A 13,670-nucleotide genomic window follows, 5' to 3' on the forward strand; every position below is an offset into this window, starting at 1 on the left:
CAGTGTCGCCGCCGTCGCCTCGGCGGTTGGGGGGGCTCGGCGGGGCGGCGCGGGCGGGGGGCTCTGCGCGGGGCGGCGCGCCGCTGTTTTGTCTCCTCCTCTCCCAGTGGAGCGGCTCGGGCAGCCGGGGAGGCCCCGGCTCGCTCCGGACGCCCGGCCAACGGCGGCGGCGGCGGCGGCGGCTAGTCCGCGGCCCTGCCGGGAGGGAAGGCGACGCGGCGGTCTTCCCGGGCGACGCGGAGAACAGGTAAGAGCGCGCGGGCCGCCGAGGCTGGTGCGAGGGAGCGCGGAGGGTGCGGCGAGAAAGGCTCGCCGTCCCGAGTGCCACCGCCTCCCTCCGCGCCCCCGCCCCGCGCCTGTGTTGTTGGCTCCGGGGTTTGCGGAGGGTTTTCCAGAGGCTGTGGCGGTGACACCGGCCGGGAGCTGGGGAAGGGGGCTGAGTGCCCCCGGGCAGCGGTCGGGGAGCGGGACTTGGAGAAAGGGGAAGGCGGGCGGCGCGCCCGCCCGCGGAGAGCGCGGGGCGCCGGGCAGGGCTGCGCGAAGAGGTTACGGACCCCGGCGGGGGGGATGGGCCGCGCGCAGCTGGTCTCGCAGTGTTTACACCGCCGCGCGAGTCACCTCTGCCGAGAAGCGGACTGAACTGACCCGCCTTATCCCGCGAGGAGGCCAGGGCGGGGGTCCGGCTCCGGAGGAAGCGCGTCCTGGGAGGGTCGGGGAGGGCGGGAGGCTGCGGCCGGCGCCGGGGCAGGGCGGCGAGCCCGGGGCGGGACCTGGGAGGCTCCGGCCGCGTGGGGTGGCGTGGAGGACTGGAGACCAGTTTCCTTCCCCTTCGGGCCTCATCGCCGCCTCTTACCTTTCCTGCCCTCCGGTGTTAGCTGGCACGGCAGGTTGTACTCGGTCATTCTTTTATTCTCGCTCTGCACGCCGGCCCCCTGCTGCCACTTCCCCCTATCCCCCCGGGAGTGGGGAGGCTGGGCTCTGATAGGAATCTGCTTTTTAAACAAAACAAAAACGGGCTCTGTAACACGCGCGTCCAGTGACCGCCTTCTGGATCCTCTCTTCGCGAAGCTGGCCCTCAGGGACCTTGCTCCTGGATGCTGGCGGGGTGGGGTGGGGGGGGGAGGACGCGGGAGGAGGACGGTAAGGGCTCGGCCAGGGCTGGTACTGACTGCCCGAGCAGCTTTGCGAGCTTTGCGAGCAGGGCAGCCGAGTCCCCTCTTGCTCTACTTGGGCATTTTTATTCCATGTCAATAAAGGAAAATATTCCAGTACCCCAGGAGTAATCCAGGTTGCATAGTTCCTAGTGTTTCCCATGTGCCAGCGTCCCGGGCACTCTTTTTTCTAGGAGCTGGCTACGGTGCAGAATAGCCTTTCTTTACGTTCTTAGTACTTCATTAAAGGAGTAAGAGGGGAACACTTTATTGTAAAACTGAATTTCACCCCCTTTTTTGTCTTCATGAACATTTATTTCAGCCGTGTGGTTTAAATTTTAATCCGGTGACGATAGAACAGTAATCTGGTGTTTGGTAATCAGATTTGCTTTTTCTTTTTATCTGTGGGTCTATATCGAGAGGTAAATGATGTACTTTGTCTAGTGCCATAATCACAGAATAGTGACAGAATGCACAGAAGAATGTATGCTTTACTAAGATAGGTTTGGATATTTGAGCTTCAGAGTTTCTTCCTTTCTTCCAAAGGTAGAATGACTTTATATAAGACTGGAAACTATTGAATTACATTTAAAGGGGTTTAGGAATAAAGTTTAAATATGATGTAATACAGTTTACACAGTGAGCTCATATGAATATTATTGAGGTATCTCCTAGTAAACACACGAAGTAGAAAATGATATATCTTGGGCATTTGAAATTTGAAAATTTAATATCAATCTGTTTTTTAAGCTTAGTGACTGAACTAATTGCTTTGATGAATCATTGCTTTTAATTTCAGACACATAAATTCATTTACAAAATAATCACAGTAGGTTGGAAAGAATTTGTAACTTTGAGATTCTTCTGTCCTAAGTAGATAGGTGGGTAACTGCAGCTGTGGTAGGGCCTTACCAGCGCTGATGGCTTCACCTGCTCACAGATCGTACACCGAGGTTTATTGCTGTTGTTGTTGATAACAGCTTTATTGGGATATAATTCACCTACCATTCGATTCACCAATTTAAAGTGTACAGTTCAGTGGTTTTTAATATATTCACAGAGTTGTGAAACTATCACCATCATCCATTTTAAAACATTTTCATCACCCCGCAAAAAGGAGCCTCATACCCATTAGCTGTCACTCTCAATTTCCCCCCAGAACCCCCAGCCCTAGGCAGCCGCTAACTACTTTCTGTCTCTATAGATTTGCCTACTCTGAACATTTTCTATAAATGGAATCCTACAATGTGTGATCTTCATAATTGCGTTTTTTGATTTAGCATAATGTGTTCAGAGTTCATCCACATTGTAACGTGTCATTATTTCATTTCTTTTTACTGCTGAGTAATATTCCATTGTATGGATATACCGCATATTATGTATCCATTAATTAGTTGATGGACATTTGAGTTTCTACTTTTTAGCTATTACAAGTAATGCTGCTACGCACACTTGTGTACAAGTTTTTGTGTGGATATGTTTTCATTTCTCTTGGATATATACACTTTTTTAAAAAATTAGCTTTTTGAGTTATCATTTAATACCAAAAAATTAATCCTGAGTGAAAATTCAATGATTTTTAATAAATATATTGAGTTCTTAAATTATCACCACAAGCCAATTTTAGAACGTGTTATCACTTCTGAAGATTCTCTCTAGCCTGTTTGCTGTTAACCCTTATTCTCACTCCTGGCCCCAGGCAACCACTGATTTGTGTTTCGTTTCTGTAGATTTGCCTTTATCTTACGTATAAATGGAAACGTACAGTATGTAGTCTTTTGCGTCTGGCTCCTTTCACTTAGCATAGTGTTTTGGAGAGTCATCCATATTGTAGCATGTGTCAGTATTTTGTTCCTTTTTATTACTGAATAGTATTTTAATGTGTGGTTATACCATATTTTGTTTATCTGTTGACCAGTTGATGGGCATTTGGATTGTTTCCAGTTTTTTGACTGTTGCAAATAATGAAGCTTGAAAGTTTGAGTGTGAGTCTTTATGTGGACATATGGTTTCATTCTCTTGGGTAGATGCCTAGGAATAGAATTGCTGGGTCATCTGTTTAACTTTTTAAGAAGCTGCCAAACTGTTTTTGAAAGTGGGCTTACATTTTATATTCCTGACAGCGATGTGTGAGAGTTAGTTTTTTCACACCTTTGTCAACACTTGTTATTGTCTGTCTGTTTTATTTTAGCCATTGTACTGGGTGTGAAGTGCTTAAGTCATTGTGATTTTAATTTGCATTTTTCCTAAAGATGTAAGGTGTTAAGCATTTTTTCATATGATATTCATTCATATATCCTTTTGGGTGAAATAGCTATTCAAATCTTTTGCCAGTTGTCTTACTATAATTGAGTTATAAGAGTTTTTTATACATTCTGGATGTAAGTCCTTTCTTAGATACATGATTTACAAATATTTTCTCCCAGTTTGTGGCTTTTTTCTTTTCTTCATTTTTACTGGAGTCTTTTGAAGCACAAAAGTTTTAATTTTGATGGAGCTTAATTTCCCAATTTTTCTTTTATGGATCATGCTTTTGTTGTTTAAGAACTCTCCCTCATCCAAGATCTTGAGGATTTTCTCCTTTGTTTTCTTCTAGATGTTTTATAGATTTTGCTATTATATGTAGATTTGTGATCTATTTTGAGTTAATTTTTGTGTATGGTGTGAAATAAGGGTCTAAATTCACCTGTTATATATGGGTTGTCTTAGCACTGTTTGTTGAAAAGACTGTCATTTCTCCATTGATTGTAATTGTAAATATTTAATTCTGGACTTTCAGTTCTGTTTCGTTATCTGTATGTCTGTCCTTTGGCTAGTATCACCCTGTCTTGATTACTGTGCATTACGGTAATTTATGAAAACAGGTAGTGTAAGCTCTTAAATTTTGTTCTTACTTTTGAAAATTGTGGCTATTGTGGGTTATATATAAAAATTTTAAAATCGACTTGTCAGTATCTGTGAAAAAAGTTTTGGAATTTTGATGGGGAATGCATTGAATCTGTAGATCAGTTTGGGATGAATTACCATCTTACAATATTGAGTCTCCTAATACATGAACATGAAATTTTTAAAAAATTTATTGATCTTTAATTTTTCGAAGTGATGTTTTAAACTTTTCAGTGTATAAATCTTTTACTTAAAAATTAAAAAAAAATGTTATTGTGGTAAGAAAACTTAACATGAGATCTACCCTCTTAACTTTTTAAGAATACAGTACAATGTTGCTAACTATAAACAGAGTGTTGTATAGCAGATTTCTATACATGGTAGAAGTGTCCTTTTTAATTCTGTTTTGTTCAGAGTTTTTATCATGAATGGGTATTGGATTTTATCAGATGCTTTTTCTGCATCTCTTAGCAAGACCAGCTGTTGCGGTTTGCTCACGACTGTCCTGGTTTTAGTGCTGGAAGACCTGCATCTTGGGAAACCCTTCAGTCCCAGACAAACCAGAATGGTTGGTCACCTTAATGTCTGAGATGATCATGTGGTTTCTGTCCTTTATTCCACTAATATAGTGTATAATATTAATTGATTTTTAGCAACTAAACCAGCCTTATATTCCTGGGATAAATCCCACTTGGTCATGGTATATAATTCTTATTATATGTTGCTGGATTTAGTTTGCTAATGTTTAATTGAACATTTTTGTGTCTATATTTATGGAAGATACTGGTCTGTAGTTTTCTTGTGATGTCTTTGGATTTTGTAATATAGTAATACATATTAATCCCAGAATAAATTCGGAAATGTTCCCTCTTCTATTTTCTGTAAGAGTTTGTGAAGGATTGGTATTGCTGCCTCTTTGAATATATTTGATAGAAGTCGCCAGTAAGGCATCTGGGCCTCGAGTTTTCTTTTTGGGAAATTTTTAAACTACTAATTCAGTTTCTTTACTTGTTATAGATCTATTTAGATTTTTTGCTAAGTTTTAAATTATTAGTTTTGGTAATTGTGTTTCTAGGGATTTGTCTATTTCATCTAAGCTATTTAATATTTTTGGCATACACTTTATAATATTCCTATATATGCTTTTAATTTTGCAAGCACAGGTAGTATCTTTTGCTTTTTCATTCCTAATTTTGGCAGCATGTGTCTTCTCTCTTTTTTACTTGGTCATTTTAGCTAAAGGTTTGTCAGTTTTGTTGCTCTTTTCAAAGTAAAAAGTTATGGTTTAATTGTTTTTTTCTCAGTTGTTTTTCTGTTTTCTACTTCACTGATTTCCATTTTAATCTTTATAATTTCCTCCCTTCTTGCTTGAGATTTTGTTTGCTTTCCTCTTTCTGGTTTCTTAAGGTAGAAGCTTAGGTTGTTGATTTGAGATCTTTCTTCTTTTCTGATATAGGCCTACGTTTCCTTCCAAACGTTGTTAGCTGCCATATGTTTTTATATGTTCTGCTTTTTAAAATTTTCATTCATATTTCCTAATTTCCTCTGTGATTTCTTCTTTGACCCATGGGTTATTTAGAAATGTATTGTTTAATTTCCAATTATTTGGGGATTCCCTAAATTTCATTGTTGCTGATTTCTAATTTAATTCCCCTGTAGTAAGAGAATATACTTTGTATTTTTCTCATTTTAAATTTATTGAGACATTCTTATGGCCTAGTATGTAATCTATTATGAAGAATGTTCTGGACTTCCCTGGTAGTCCAGTGGTAAAGAATCCGCCTTCCAATGCAGGGGATACAGGTTCAATCCCTGGTCGTGGAACTAAGATCCCACATGCCGTGGGGCAACTAAGCCCGCAGGGCAACTAAGCCCCTGTGCCTCAACAAGAGAGGCTGTGTGCCGCAAACTATGGAGCCGACGCGCCCTGGAGCCCATGCACCACAACTAGAGAAAAAAACCCACATGCCGCACTAGAGAGAAGCCCGCGCACCACAGCTAGAGAAGCCTGTGCACGGCAACGAAAGATCCCTCATGCTGCAACTAAGACCCGATGCAGCCAAAATAAATAAATAAATAAATAAAATGAAAAGAAAAAAAAAAGAATGTTCTATGTGTGCTAGAAAGGTTTTGTTGGGTGGAATGTTTCATAGGTGTCAGGTCAAGTTGGTTCTTTGTGCTTATTTTCTGTCTAGCTATTCTATTAATTACTGAGAGTGAGATTCTAAAATCTCTATTATTATTGAAGTGTCTATTTTTCCTTTCAGTTCTAATTTTTTTATAAAGTTATTTATTTATTTATCTTTGGCTGCATTGGGTCTTCGTTGCTGCGTGCAGGGTTTCTCTAGTTGTGGTGAGTGGGGGCTACTCTTCCTTGTGGTGCGTGGGCTTCTCATTGTGGTGGCTTCTCTTATGGCGGAGCACAGGCTCTAGGCGTGCGGGCTTCAGTAGTTGCAGCACGTGGGCTCAGTAGTTGTGGCCCACGGGCTCTAGAGCGCAGGCTCAGTAGCTGTGGCTCACGGGCTCTAGAGCACAGGCTCAGTAGTTGTAGTGCACGGGGCTTAGTTGCTCCGCAGCATGTGGGATCTTCCCGGACCAGGGCTCGAACCCGTGTCCCCTGCATTGGCAGCCGGATTCTCAACCACTCCACCACCAGGGGAGGCCTGTTCTGTCAATTTTTGCTTCATATTTTTGGGGCACTGGTGTTAGGTATGATATACATATATAATAATACACATACATACACCTTATAGTAGTATTTCGTCTGGTGTTAGTGTAGCTAATCCAGCTCTCTTGTGCTTACTGTTTGCATTCTGTATCTTTTTCTGTCTTTTTACTTTCAACTTATTTGTTTTTGAATCTAAAGTGTATCTTACAGTATATAGTTCAAATGCCTATTTAAAAAAATAGTTTGACCACTTCTGCCTTTTGATTGGAAGGTTTAATCTGTTCACGTTTAATGTAATAGTTGATATTCAGATTTATGCAGTTTTGCTAGTTACTTTCCATACATCTCATTTCTTTTTTATTTTTTTGATTGTCTTCTACTCCCTGTTCTGGAGTTACTAGATATTTTCCAGGGTATCATTTTAATTCCTTTGTTAGTTTCTTAACTGGATTTTTTAGTTATTTTCTTAGGTTGCTTTAGGGATTACAGTGTGTGTCTTAATTTATCACAGTTTACTTCAGAATTGACTAATTTAATTGTAGTAAAATATAGAAAATTTGCTCCATTTTCTCCCCCCCTCCTGTCTGTTAGTATTGTCACGCATATTAAATTTTTATGTTCTAGAAGCCCAACAGTACAGTTTTATAATATTTTAATGCAACTGTATGTCTTAAAGATAGTTAAGGGAAGAACAAGTATTTTAAAAGGTTTTTTTTAAAAAAATATTTACCATGTATTTACCGTTTATGTGATTTTTATTTCTTTTTATGTATTTGAGTTATGGGCTGGTTATTCCTTTCAGTCTGGTGGACTTCCTTTTGGATTTCTTGTAAGGAAAGTCTGTTATTAATGAATTATCTCAGTCTTTGTTTTTGGGATTGTTTGTATTTTGCCTTTAGTTTTGAAGAATAGTTTTGCTGGATATAGAATACTTTGTTACGTTTGTTTACTTTTAGCATTTTGAATATGTCGTCTCCTGCTTTCTGGCCTTCATTGTTTCTGATGAGTTATTTTTCTTTTTGTGCATTCAAGATTTCCTGTCTTTAGTCAACAATTTTTTTTTTTTTTTTTTTTTTTTGCTGTATGCGGGCCTCTCACTGCTGTGGCCTCTCCCGTTGCGGAGCACAGGCTCCGGACGCGCAGGCTCAGCGGCCACGGCTCACGGGCCTAGCTGCTCCGCGGCATGTGGGGTCTTCCCGAACCAGGGCACGAACCCCTGTCCCCTGCATCAGCAGGTGGACTCTCAACCACTGCGCCACCAGGGAAGCCCCTAGTCAACAATTTTACTGTGGTATGTCTAGGTGTGGATCTCTGTGTGTTAATCCTACTTTGGATTCAGTAAACTTAAATGTAGAGAGAACCATATTTTAAACATTTGGTAAGTTCTAACTATAGTTTCTTCAAGTATTTTTTCTATCCTTTTCTCTCTTTCCTTTTCTTCTGGGACTCTCATTACATGTAAGTTGGCATGCTTGATGGTATTCCTAAGTCTCTGAGGCTCTGTTCATTGAAAGGTTTTTTTAAAAAATTCTTTTCTGATTTTCAGAATTGGTAATTTCTATTGATATATCTTCAAGTGCATTGGCTCTTTCTTCTGTCATCTCCAATCTGCTTTTTGAACTCTGCTAGTGAATTTAAAATTTTGGTTCTTAATACTTTTCAGCTCTAGAATTGTTATACTTTTCAACTCCAGGATTTCCATTTTATTCTTTTTTAAAATAATATCTGTATCTTTATTGATAAGAGTTATATGAGTTACAGTTATCATACTTTCCTTTAATTCTTTAAACGTGGTTTCTGTATTTGGAGATAAAATTAAATTTTAGATAGAAAATGATATCTAAACTATGTGTTAAATCCTAAAATGGAGTTTGCTTTATTTCTAAATTATATTCAATATTTTCATCTGTATTTCATGATATGCATGAAAGTATATTACTCATAAATGCTAAATTTCATCTGATAGTTTCTTTTCAAACACGATTAACAATTTACTTATAATTATTAGTGTTTATTGGAAAGTAGGATCAGTGTACAATTTGAAAGACATGCCATTAATTCTGAAACCCTTAGTTCATTCCCTGAACTGATCATACAGTATAAAGTCTACTTGTTTGTCCATATTTCTTGCTGCTTAATTCTCTCATGGTGGGTGCTAATTGGTAGGAAAAAATGGAAGAAGCCTAAGAGAGCAATATAATGAGTTAGAATGGTTATAAGATGTCAAAATCTTCATATGAGCCTGTACATTTAGTATTATTCATTTTAGGTCCTTGAGAGATTGTAGTAAACAAGATAAATGCAGTACTTGTTCTCATGGAACCTTATATTCTGTTAGAGGAGACATGCATTAAACATAAAAACAAGATAATTTTAGAGAATGATAAATATAGTGAACAAATAAAAAAGGGTAATGCGATCTCAAATAGAGAATGATGGGGCAGCTACCTGGAAATGTGATATAATTTGGGGGAGGGGAGCCGTGAAGGAAATGTCCCTCTGAAGAGGTGGTATTTGAAGTGAGATCTGCATGATGTGTGAGGAGCATTCAGTCTGTGGGTGATCTGGAAGGCCCTTGTAGCCTAGAGAACAGGAGGTGCAGAATAAGCTTGGTGTGTTGTAGGAATAGGGCCAGTGTGGCTGGAGCTCAGCAAGCCAGTGAAAGAGAAATGAGGGATGAATGGGGTCAGAGAGGTGGGGTGGGCTACCCCTGGGTTGATCTTTATAAAGACCATGTTAAAGAGTTTAGATTTTTTTCTAAGTGTGGTGGGAAAACAGTGGAAAAATATTGCAGCGACCTTCATTCTTGACGCAAGAGTTAATTTACAGCCCAGTATATAATTTTATTCTTTTTTTTATTTTTACTTTTGGCTGTGTTGGTCTTCGTTGCTGCGTGTGGGCTTTCTCTAGTTGCGGCGAGCGGAGGCTACTCTTTCTTGCAGCGTGAAGGCTTCTCATTGTGGTAGCTTCTCATGTTGCGGAGCATGGGCTCTAGGCGTGCAGGCTTTAGTAGTTGCAGCACTCAGGCTCAGTAGTTGCAGCGTGTGGGCTCTGGAGCACAGGCTCAGTAGTTGCGGCGCACGGGCTTGGTTGATCTGTGGCATGTGGGATCTTCTCGGACCAGGGATCGAACCCGTGTCCCCTGCATTGGCAGACGGATTCTTAAGCACTGCGCCACCAGAGAAGTCCTATAATTTTATTGTTTAACAGCTTCTGAGTGTGAATAAATATTTCTAGGGTTTTCTATGAATGATTTTAACTTTGTAAAGAATAGAAGGGAAAGTAACTTCTTCCTTGAAATTTAACTATCTAAAAATAAGACAAAAACCCATTATCTGTAAAACTTTGAATTGGTAGTACAGTTATAGCAGTGGCAGAGATTCTTGCCCAGTGATTAGAGCCGCAGGTACAATGGAGAAGATGATATTTAGTCCTTCAAATAAAAATAAGCATGCGTTTGTTCACTGATGTATTCATTATACATTCTACAGGCCCTGTAAGCACCCATGATCCAGAGCCTGTGGGGAAGGTATAAACCTTGGCTTAATTAGGCAAAGGGAGGTAATCTTGGACATAGTTATAGTTTAGGCCTCAGAGTGAGAGACTGGGTGCACATTTTCCCCTAGTTGCTTCTGCAGGGACCTTTTTATTTAACATTATGAGAAAGTTTATATTTTGGTTCCAGGTAAATATGGGTAAATCTTAATTAGCATATAAAGTCTATACCTGAGAATCTTTGTTTCTTGCTAATATAGAATTACAGGCCAACATTTCTTTCTAAAAAACAAATAAAAAATAAGCTCTGAAGTAAGTCAGAAAGAGAAAAACAAATACCATATGCTAACACATATATATGGAATCAAAAAAAAAATGGTTCTGAAGAACCTAGGAGCAGGACAGGAATAAAGATGCAGACATAGAGAATGGACTTGAGGACATGGGGAGGGGGAAGGTAAACTGGGACGAAGTGAGAGAGTGGCATGGACATATATACACTACTAAATGTAAAATAGATAGCTAGTGGGAAGCAGCCACATAGCACAGGGAGATCAGCTCGGTGCTTTGTGACCACCTAGAGGGGTGGGATAGGGAGGGTGGGAGGGAGATGCAAGAGGGAGGGGATATGGGGATATGTGTATATGTATAGCTGATTCACTTTGTTATAAAGCAGAAACTAAAACACCCTTATAGAGCAATTATACTCCAATAAAGATGTTAAAAAAAAAAAAGCTCAACCCTAAAGAGGCCAAAGGAGAAAGAATTTCTGATACTGTCACTTTCTCCCTAAGGCCTACAGAACTTATATGAGAGAATTTGTGAGTTAAATAATTAATTCCCTCCTCCCGCCACCCCCTTTTTTTTGGAAAGGGAAAAAAAATATGTATGCTTATGTAGATAAGGTAGATGTAATTCCCATTTAGCATATTTTAAGCCTTCTAATCAGCTCATGTTATGAGTCAATAAAGGAAGTAGGTAGAAAAATCTCCCAGGGGTGGGGTGGGAGAGGTTCTATATGATTCATTCACAGTTTCAATGTTAAAAACACTTGTATAATCATGAGGCAGAAAAACTTTAAGAGCACAGAGTCTGGAGCCAGACGGCTTAGGTTGAAATTCTGACTTTCTCATTTGTTTGTTTGACCTTGAGTAAGTTACTTTAAAAAAACAAAACAAAACAAACAAACAAACAAACAAAAAAAAAAAACCGCCTGGTGCCTCAGTTTCCCCAAATGTAAAATGGGGAATTATACCTGTTTTGTAGGATTGTGTAGATTAAATAGGTTAATACATGTAGTGAGTTTAGAATAATGTTGGCATAGAGTAAGTGCTCTATAAATGTTAACTACTGTTATCCCTTCATTGTTTGGAAGAAGAAGAAAATATACTCTAAGCTGAGCTAGTTATCGAGTTACCTCTAGGATAAATTCACATTAATGAATTCATATCCTGTCAAACCAGAATATTTAAAAAGGTTGTCGTGAAGAGCAGTTCTTTGCTTCCTTTTAAGTCACGGTAGTGAAGAAGTTGGCGAAGGTTTTAGAATTATCTGCACTAGGGTCTTTTTTTTAAATAAATTTATTTATTTATTTATGTCTGCGTTGGGTCTTCGTTGCTGCGCGCGGGCTTTCTCTAGTTGCGGAGAGCGGGGGCTACTCTTCGTTGCGTGTGCGGGCTTTTCATTGCGGTGGCTTCTCTTGTTGCAGAGCACGGGCTCTAGGCGCGCGGGCTCAGTAGTTGTAGCTCACGGGCTCTAGAGCGCAGGCTCAGTAGTTGTGGCACATGGGCTTAGTTGCTCCACAGCATGTGGCATCTTCCCGGAGCAGGGATTGAACCCGTGTCCCCTGCATTGGCAGGCGGATTCTTAACCACTGCGCCACCAGGGAAGTCGTGCACTAGGGTCTTGAGGATGGCAGTTGCTGCATTGGCAATTTATCTCTCCTTCAAAAAGAAAACTTTCCCCAGTTTGCTTTGCTGAATAGAACCTAAGTAGATTTTAGGCTTCCTGATGACTGGGAATCTGCCATATACCCTGATCACCTCTAGCTTCAGCTTCCTGTAAAGCAGTTGCTTGACTACCTTAAGCCAGTTGAAACAAGCCTTGTAAGTCTTTTATGTGTCTCTCTTTGCATGTACAAGAGGCTATTGTGACCATATTTGAGACTTCTTGAACGTCTGTGCAATGGTCAGGGGATAAGCCGGTGGCTTTGATTGCTACTTTTTCCCTAACCGAGCCTCCTAGTACATATTCTCCTGTCTGGTTCTTACTTGATTTGGAAGTGTGCTTATTCACAGAATATACAGGCTAAACGTTTATTTCCACCATTTAGTATTTCTTACAAATAGTTCATAGAATAAGTCTAGAAATGAATATTCATATAAGTTTAGGGTTACTGATTAATAATGAGACCTTTGGGGACTTCCCTGGTGGTCCAGTAGTTAAGGCTCTGCTTCCGCTACAGGGGGCGCGGGTTTGATGCATGCTGTGCAGTGTGGCCAAAAAAAAAAAAAAAAATCAAATCAGACCTTCGTTGCTTATCTTCATCCTCAAGATAGGTTGGATTCTAGGATGTGCTTAATGTGATCTCTTCCTCCATATACTTATTATGGCCTTTATTATTACGGCCCTACAGTTTGAGCCAGTGTGAAATGGTAACAGAGTTTAGGAGGATCAAAATATTAAAGGAGTACAGATAGCTAGGCAGCAGTATCATTTTTAGCTCCAGTGGTAATTGCGGGTAGCGCAGTCAGGTTGATTTTGTCTTGCCATCTCTTTGCTCATCAGTTCTTTAAATAACTCTAATGTTTGATTATTCAGAGTATTTTAAGATGATAATTCCCTCTTAGATTTTCACCATCACAAAATAAATTGAACAAACCAGCATTTGTGAGGTTACGCCCAGGAACCTGGCCATTGTAGTTCTTTGGATGATGAAGAAAACAACCAAAACATGCCTGGCAAGAAAAGCATCAAAATACCTTAAACAGAACTTAGATGAAATCACAGATTATCTAAGTTCATTTCTTATCTATGTGTTATTCTGTGACTTTGTGTGTCAGAACTCAGGGCCGTGAGTAAATAAGGATTTTAAGATATTATTATCCATGGTATGGGACTCTTGAAATGCAGAATTGTTTTATGGTTGGCAAGTTATCGATATTTTACTTAATTTTCCAATTAGCCTCTTCAATCTATTTCTTCTATAAAATGAGCTCTAAGATCTCTTCCAGTAATTTCATGTAATTTCTCTTATACTGTAAATTTCTAGCACGCAGTTGAAAATATCTAGATCAATCACCTTGCCCTAAAGTAAGTCCCATGACATGACCACTTGCTGCCCAAATAATTTCCAGCCCTGACCTGTGGGCCCAAATATTTGTCAACTGTATACTGCTCAGACTTAGTTCCATTTTCAGAGGGGGATTCTTTCTTTAAAAGATTCATTAGTTTACTTTTTATCCCTTTAA

At 40.0% G+C, this 13,670-nt stretch overlaps 1 protein-coding gene across 6 annotated transcripts in view; it reads left to right on the plus strand.

Annotated features, from left to right (window-relative positions):
- The first annotated feature begins 78 nt into the window (after positions 1-78).
- Positions 79-13,670, plus strand: part of ELF2 (E74 like ETS transcription factor 2) — a 93,442-nt gene continuing 79,850 nt past the window's right edge. For 4 of the 6 annotated variants that reach the window (XM_067735042.1, XM_067735045.1, XM_067735044.1 and 1 more), the window contains exon 1: positions 105-247. The gene's annotated coding sequence lies outside the window, so the exon portion shown is untranslated. Of the gene's footprint in view, positions 248-13,670 lie in introns of all 6 variants that reach the window. The other 2 variants (XM_067735055.1, XM_067735043.1) reach the window with 2 other exon arrangements.

Source organism: Pseudorca crassidens, chromosome 4 (genome assembly GCF_039906515.1).
Source record: "Pseudorca crassidens isolate mPseCra1 chromosome 4, mPseCra1.hap1, whole genome shotgun sequence".
Taxonomy (NCBI): domain Eukaryota; kingdom Metazoa; phylum Chordata; class Mammalia; order Artiodactyla; family Delphinidae; genus Pseudorca; species Pseudorca crassidens.